We start from the raw sequence: 7,392 nt of genomic DNA, 5'->3' as shown, positions 1-7,392 counted from the left end.
ACACCCCCGGGGACACCCCCTCGCCCCCACCCGGGCCGGCCTGAGGTCCGCGATTGCGGCACTAAGGCTGCCCGGAGGTAACCAAAAGGGAACTGAGGCTATCCCACAGCCAGGCCGTGGGGCTGGGGTGGGGCCTGGGAGCTGAAGGTGGGGGACGCGCGACAGTCACCTGTGGGCACGTCCCCGAGGCAAGGCCCAGAGTCCCAGGGCTGGAGGGGACTCAGCCTGCCCAGCCTCGGCCCATCGGCCCGCTGCCAGGTTCTTGGCCGACAATGACACGAGTGCAACCCCCACTTTCCCTGACCTCCTAAATAAAAACTCGTTTCATGCATGGAGGTCTCCAAACCTGCGTGGCCCGGCGTGGGTCGGGCCAGGTGCTCTCGGCGTGGCTGGTGGGCGAGAGGGCAGCGATAGCCCCAGTCCGCGCCCGCGTCCGCTAGAGGGCGCCCTGGGGTCCCGTAGGTGGCCTGCGCTTAGTGTCGTCCGCCCCAGGCCCGGGAATGGGACACAGCGGGGTGGCGGGAATGGCTGGCTCAGGAGCTCGAGTGAAGGAGGGAGAAGAGGGCAACTCACATCCCAGGCTGGGTCCAGATCTGGGAATAAAAGTCTAGCAGGAGAGAATTTCCAGAAAGCAGTTTTCAGGGGTTCAGCCCCCTGCCTCTGTGAGGGGTGGTCTGACCTCTCCCGGAAGCGGGGACTGAGAAGAGGAGGCGATTGAGATGAAAGATTGATTTGCTCTTGGTCACGTTGGCACCGATGTAGGTCGTCTGGCCTTAGAGACCCAGAGCCAGGCTTATGAAGGATGGCAAGTTTTGCAATCTGTCGCCAAGCGGTCTGTCGGGTGCTGGAGACACCTGAGAGCCGGCTAAGTGGCACAGAGATGGTCACTTCTCAGGGCACGGAGGTTGTGGCTAATGAGGTGGTGGAAAGGAAGGGAGAGATGCTGACAATGGCCGGGGGTTGGGATTCTAGAAGGGAGACCTGGCTCCTTCGCTGCTCCAGGGATGGGTAGGTGCCTCACCACCTTGGCCACATGACATCAACTCTCTCCTACAAATGTTGGGGAACCAAGTGAGATTTGGGCAGGACATGTGGCCTCCCTGGGCTTCAGTTTTGCCATCTGTAAAAGAGAAATAATAACCTTTTCCCATCAGAGATCTAAAATAAAAAACATTCTGCATGTCACAGCATGACAGAAACAGAAGTAATTCTGCCCAATTCTACCTTTGGACTCTGTCAGGGGGCAGCAGTAAGGAGGGAATCTTGTTGCTTCTGCAGAGGGGGAACTTGGTTTATTCAGCACATTTCACAAATGTTGGGCTCTATGTACTGGGCATTGTGCTGGCATTGAGATATAATGATGACTAAGACCTGGTCATTGCCCCCAAGGGGCCTACAAGCTAATGAAACGGATGGTCCTTATCTCCGTAACTAGGAGTTCATTTTTTTTCTCATCCAGCGAGTATTACGTGGCTGCCATGAGCACACACTTCTGTGCTAAGCCCCGTGGAGGACCAGGAAGACTCAGAAGGAATAGCCCTCGAGTTAATGGATGAGAAAGTGCTTTGTAAATTATAATGCTCTGACACAAGTCAAGTTCATTCATCCATCCCACAAACCCTCATTGAGTGCCTGCTTTTGCCAGGCACTGGGTGAAGTGCTGGAAAGACAAAAGAGCTGGGTAAATCCCACAGGGAGCTGGCTGAGGCAACAAACACGGGACCCCAAGGTGATGAGAGCCCTGAGAAAGGGTGGCTGTGATTGCAATCCTCTGAGACTGATGGTGCGTGGAGGGAGGGGGAGGCGGGAGAGGGAAGGAGAGAGGAAGAAACAGCCGTGGAGCTCTGGGAATCGCAGTCGGGTTGGAAAAATTCACACCTCTGAAACAGGTAAGTCCTCACGGAACAGCGTGGTGCTCAGGGGAGCCTGGGCTCTGTGGATGGGGAGGCAGCAAAGGCTGCATGACTGGAAGGGAGCTTAGACTGGGCCCAAGACAGTGGGCATGATTTGAAGAGCAGAGAGAAGGTGCAGGGCTAGCAGGCATGCCCAGGGCTCAGGGACGGACTGCCTGGCTGGAGAAGGTCAGGGCATGAGGTGGGAAGGTGGGCTGGGCTCCCTGTGCACCCATGCAGGAGACTGAAGTATTATTCGGATTCTACCACCCAGGAGTTCTGTGATTTCAGACAACTTGCTTCACCAGCTGTGCCTTGATTTCCTTATGTGTAAGATGTAGTACGTGCCTCGCTGGGCGATTGTGAATACTAAGTGAGCTAATCCAAGCCCAATTCTTGGAATGGAGCTTTGGGTGTATTAAGCACTCAGTGCCTGTTAGTGATCGTTATTTCAAAAGCACTGGGGAGTCTTTGGGGAGAAAGTGGAGGAGCTGAGCTGCTGCACTGGGGCTACTGGGGTAGGGATATGGCCGTGAGCTGCTTTACGTTTTGGGGAACTACTGCAGACATCTCATATAGAAGATACATTCCAAAAAGCTGTTTGTCTTCAGACAGTTTAGCCAGCCGTCAAGTTTCCCTTTGGCTTTCTAATTTCTCTCATGGTTTACTATTGCCTTCAGGATGAATCCAAACTCCTCAGTGTGTCCCAGGCTTGCTGCTCTGTGTCGGCTTCATCGACGGCCACTGGCGCACTGGCAGGCACCTCCTACTCTGGCTACATAGAGGTCCAGGCTGTCTCCGAAGGTCCCCAGGCCTGGGTCTTCGCATGTTTCCTTCACGTGGGGTAGAACTACCTTCCACACTTTGGCTGATTTCTACTTTTCCTTTAAGATTTGGCAGACCCTCAGTCTGAACTTCCAGTGTAGCTCTTTCCACATGGACCAAAATGTTCTGAGTACTCATCCCGTGAGAATTTTCAGGAACAGACTATATTTGATTGTTTCTTGGTAAGCCTGGAACCTGGTACATAGAAAGTGCTCAATAAATCTTTTTTATTTTTATTTATTTATTTATTTTAAAGATGACCGGTAAGGGGATCTCAACCCTTAGCTTGGTGTTGTCAGCACCATGCTCAGCAAGTGAGCCAACCGGCCATCCCTATGTAGGATCCGAACCCGTGGCCGTGGTGTTATCAGCACCGCACTCTACCGAGTGAGCCACAGGCTGGCCCTTTATTTTTATTTTATTTTATTTTATTTTATTTTTTAAAGATGACCGGTAAGGGGATCTTAACCCTTGACTTGGTGTTGTCAGCACCACACTCTCCCAAGTGAGCTAATGAGTGAGCCACAGGCTGGCCCTTTATTTTTATTTTATTTTATTTTATTTTTTAAAGATGACCGGTAAGGGGATCTTAACCCTTGACTTGGTGTTGTCAGCACCACACTCTCCCAAGTGAGCTAACCGACCATCCCTATATAGGGATCCGAACCCGTGGCCTTGGTGTTATCAGTACCACGCTCTCCCAAGTGAGCTAACCGGCCATCCCTATATAGGGATCTGATCCCATAGCCTTGGTGTTATCAGCACCACACTCTCCCAAGTGAGCCACGGGCCAGCCCCTCAATAAATCTTTAAATAAGGGATTGAGTTGACTTCTATTTTCCATCATTTTTAGATACCACAACCTGCTTTCTCCTAGAATAGCTTTTGGTTTCTTCCTGCAGGGCTCAGGAGTGGCTGTTTAGATGAGATAGAGGGTGTAGATGCTAGGAAGCCCCGTGGTTTGCTATAGATTGTCAGGCCTGCTAATCTGAAGACATGGGAAAGAGAACAAAAACGTTGCTGGGAAATTGGGAGGAGATACCTGGGCCAGTATAGGGCACACTTCCAGGAACCCACTGCTAGGAGAAGTTAGATCCAGGACAGAGCTAAGGCCTTTCCCTTCTGCTGGGGAACTTGAGGGGAGAGAAGCATTATCCAGATCTGGTTCATCTGCTCCACCCTGCTGTTTTCCGTCTAAGGGATTTAGGAGATTCCGGCCTTTTCCTAATCTCTCCCTTTGCAGAATTTCTATGAAGTCAGAATCCCATTTCCAGGCAAAGATGCTCGGTCATGCTCTCCCAAGTGAGCTAACCGGCCATCCCTATATAGGGATCTGATCCCATAGCCTTGGTGTTATCAGCACCACACTCTCCCAAGTGAGCCACGGGCCAGCCCCTCAATAAATCTTTAAATAAGGGATTGAGTTGACTTCTATTTTCCATCATTTTTAGATACCACAACCTGCTTTCTCCTAGAATAGCTTTTGGTTTCTTCCTGCAGGGCTCAGGAGTGGCTGTTTAGATGAGATAGAGGGTGTAGATGCTAGGAAGCCCCGNCCCTTCTGCTGGGGAACTTGAGGGGAGAGAAGCATTATCCAGATCTGGTTCATCTGCTCCACCCTGCTGTTTTCCGTCTAAGGGATTTAGGAGATTCCGGCCTTTTCCTAATCTCTCCCTTTGCAGAATTTCTATGAAGTCAGAATCCCATTTCCAGGCAAAGATGCTCGGTCATAAAGATAATAGAGATACTCATTCATGATGAGGGGAAGTACACAGTGGTTTCAGCCGCCTGCCGGGCTCCACTTACTCATGGTATGTGACAGATGCTAGCTCTTCCCCAGACCTCACAGATGGGAAGGAGCCCTGGTGCCCGCGGGGTGGTCGCAGGAAGCTGTAGCATGGCTTGGTGAACACAAGGTTCCCTGCTTGCCAGCCTGGGGTGAGAGCTAAGATTGCCATTGCCTGTGGCTGCATCTGCAGCCAGCTGGGTTAGGAGACTGGCCTCAGACCACAGCGTTGCCAAACGCCAAGCCCAAGGCCTCCCGGTCTTCAAGACTGCTGGGCTATTCAGCACGCAAGGAGGCAGCTGGGTTTGACTGCTCTACCAGTTACTCTGCTGTGCCTGGGGTACAATGGTGGGGAAACCAATTTGATTCCCTCCCTTTTGGAGCTTGTAGTCTAGTGTCGGTGGTTAGAGCTGAGGGGCAAGAGGCAGTGAGGTCTCTGCCTTGGTGTTTCCCACACATCTTGGCCAATTTGGAGAAGGTGCTGGTGGGGGCTGCTGCCACTCATCTGACCTCCTGGGAGCCCTGCCCCCCACTGCTCCAGTGTGGCTCTCCCAGGGCTGAGACCTGGAGTCCAGGGCTGGGCTTCCTTGGGCAGCTCAGCCCCAGCCCTGATGCACCTTGGCCCCTCTCATTGGCAGCCCTGGCTTCTCTCCTACACACCAGGACTGCTGGTGGAGGCTGACCACGCTGCCTGTAGGGCTCTGGCTGAGATGACCTTTCCCTGCACAGGGAAAAGACCCAGGGGTCACATTCCAGGTTGACCTTGATCTTTCTTTCCTGCTTCAGACAATCCCAAAGGGCGGGCAGAGGGAGGCAGGGACAATGGCCTTCAGGGAAATGGCATTCCAGTTTGCAGGCCTTTGTTCCTGCCAGGAGGGGCCCTGGAGCTTATGAAAAGGTTTGCGGCTTGCTGGGATGTGTAAGAGGCAGCAGCGGAGGAGTTCTCTCAAGCCTGACATTCCAGGCCCTGCTGGCCTCTGGCATTTCCCAGAAAAACTGCTGAGGAGGGGAGGAGGAAGAAAACACTTCACCAACTCACCCACCCGCTTACCACCCTATCTTCTCAGATTCCTTGTTCCCTCCGGGGACTGGGCTGGGCCTAAGTGCCAAGACCCCTGTCCTGGCGCGGGGCCCCACTCCTCCACCCACAGAGGATCCTGGGGGGATGGGGGGCATGGACAAGTTGGGGACGACTCTAGGAGGGTGCAGAGAAGATGAGGTGGGGGTAGAAAGGAGGGGAGGGAAGTTTCTTCCCACCCTGTCAAAGAGGAATCCACATCTGGTCCAAGTTCTGAGTTGGGGGCTGGGGAATGAGGAGAGTTAGCTTGCAGCCAATTATCTCCCCTGACCCCAAACCAGCAAGCTGTGCCCTGTCCAGAGCTGGGGTGGGAGGAGTTTCTGTGTGCCCGGAAGCAGCCGCTGGGCCCGAGCCTTTGTCTGCACCTGGGAACAGACCCCAGGGTCGCAGGGGCCGGCTCTGGGAAGCCGGGCTGTGGTGAGCCGTCTCGGTTGTGAGGCAGATGAGGCCTGGCAGGGCCACAGGAGGCAAAGCGGCACTGCCAGGAGGAGGGTACCCTGGAGGCGAGGAGGTGAGGCTGACTCATGGAGACATGCCTCCCAGGATACCCAGGGCCCTAGGCACCCTTGGATAGGTGAGGGCAAATGGGGGACCAGGTGGACGACACTGTCCCGCTCACTCTGCAGTAAACCTGCCAGGCTGGCTGCTGGAGGACAGTGGCCCAGAGCCTGGGCCTGTGAGGCTTTAGGGTTGGTGCTGCTCACCACCTTGGCGTGCCTGTGACATCTGGTCGACCCAGTCTCTGGCTTCCTCCTGAGGGCGCATGCTCTGGGAAGGCCCCTGCCCCTCCAAAGGGTGAAGCACGTGCTGGCATGCACTTGTCACCCACTGACTCTTGGGCAAGTTCAAAGGGAAAATGCTGTACTCTCCTTCTGGCTCCCAAGATCCTAAACCAGCCTCAGTGGCAGAGAAGTGGGTCAGAAGTGGGTCGAGGGGGATTCCCTGAGAAGGAGTGGGGGTTGGGAGTCTCCATCAAGGACAGGGAGGTGAGACTCCCTGGGCACAACGTTGGGGTAGCCCTCCCCATGCCGTTCCTCTCCTTACCCCCTTGTCTGTGCTGCACCCACCGGCCTCGCATTGGTGGTGTTCAGAGTTTATTAACCCACGGTGCATGAACTGCCCTTCCCCAGGATTTCAGAAGCCTCCCACCCCCGCCCCCATAATTGTGAACAAAATGCTGGTGGTCGTCCAGATCTGTGGGGGGGGGGGAGGACCCACCTGGAGTCATTTCTTGCCCCTGCCACACTTATCTTACAAAACCATGCATTCATGTGCTGAGTAGATGTTTACTGAGCACCTACTATGTATCAGAGAATGAACTAGGTGCCAGAAACGTGTCAGTCTGAGACCTCACGGAGCTTAGACTCTTCCTGGAAGGACAAGATTCTTCCACAATTAATTAATCAGGATTAAATAATTTTGACTGCACCAAGTACTATGAAGAAGTCCTGGGAGCTATATGAACCTGTTATGGGAAGACCTAATCTACTGGGGGACACCCGAGGGGGATTTCCCGAGGAAGTGACACATGTAGACTGATGGGAAGCTGAGGTCTAGAAAGGTCCCCTCACCTGTGCCAACCCTCCTGGCCTGTGCAGGACGGACTCAGGCTGGTGCCCTGGTATTATAAATTAAATGTGTCCCCCAAAAGTTCATGTGTTGGAAACTTGACCTCCATTGTAACAGTGTTAAGAAGGTGGGAAATCCAATTATGGTACCTAAAAGGTGGAGCCTAGGGGCCGGCCTGTGTCTCACTCGGGAGAGTGTGGTGCTGACAACACCAAGGCCACGGGTTCGGATCCCATATAGGG

This window comes from Galeopterus variegatus, unplaced genomic scaffold (genome assembly GCF_000696425.1).
Source record: "Galeopterus variegatus unplaced genomic scaffold, G_variegatus-3.0.2 Scaffold1902, whole genome shotgun sequence".
NCBI lineage: Eukaryota > Metazoa > Chordata > Mammalia > Dermoptera > Cynocephalidae > Galeopterus > Galeopterus variegatus.
This window is presented reverse-complemented; position numbering follows the sequence as displayed.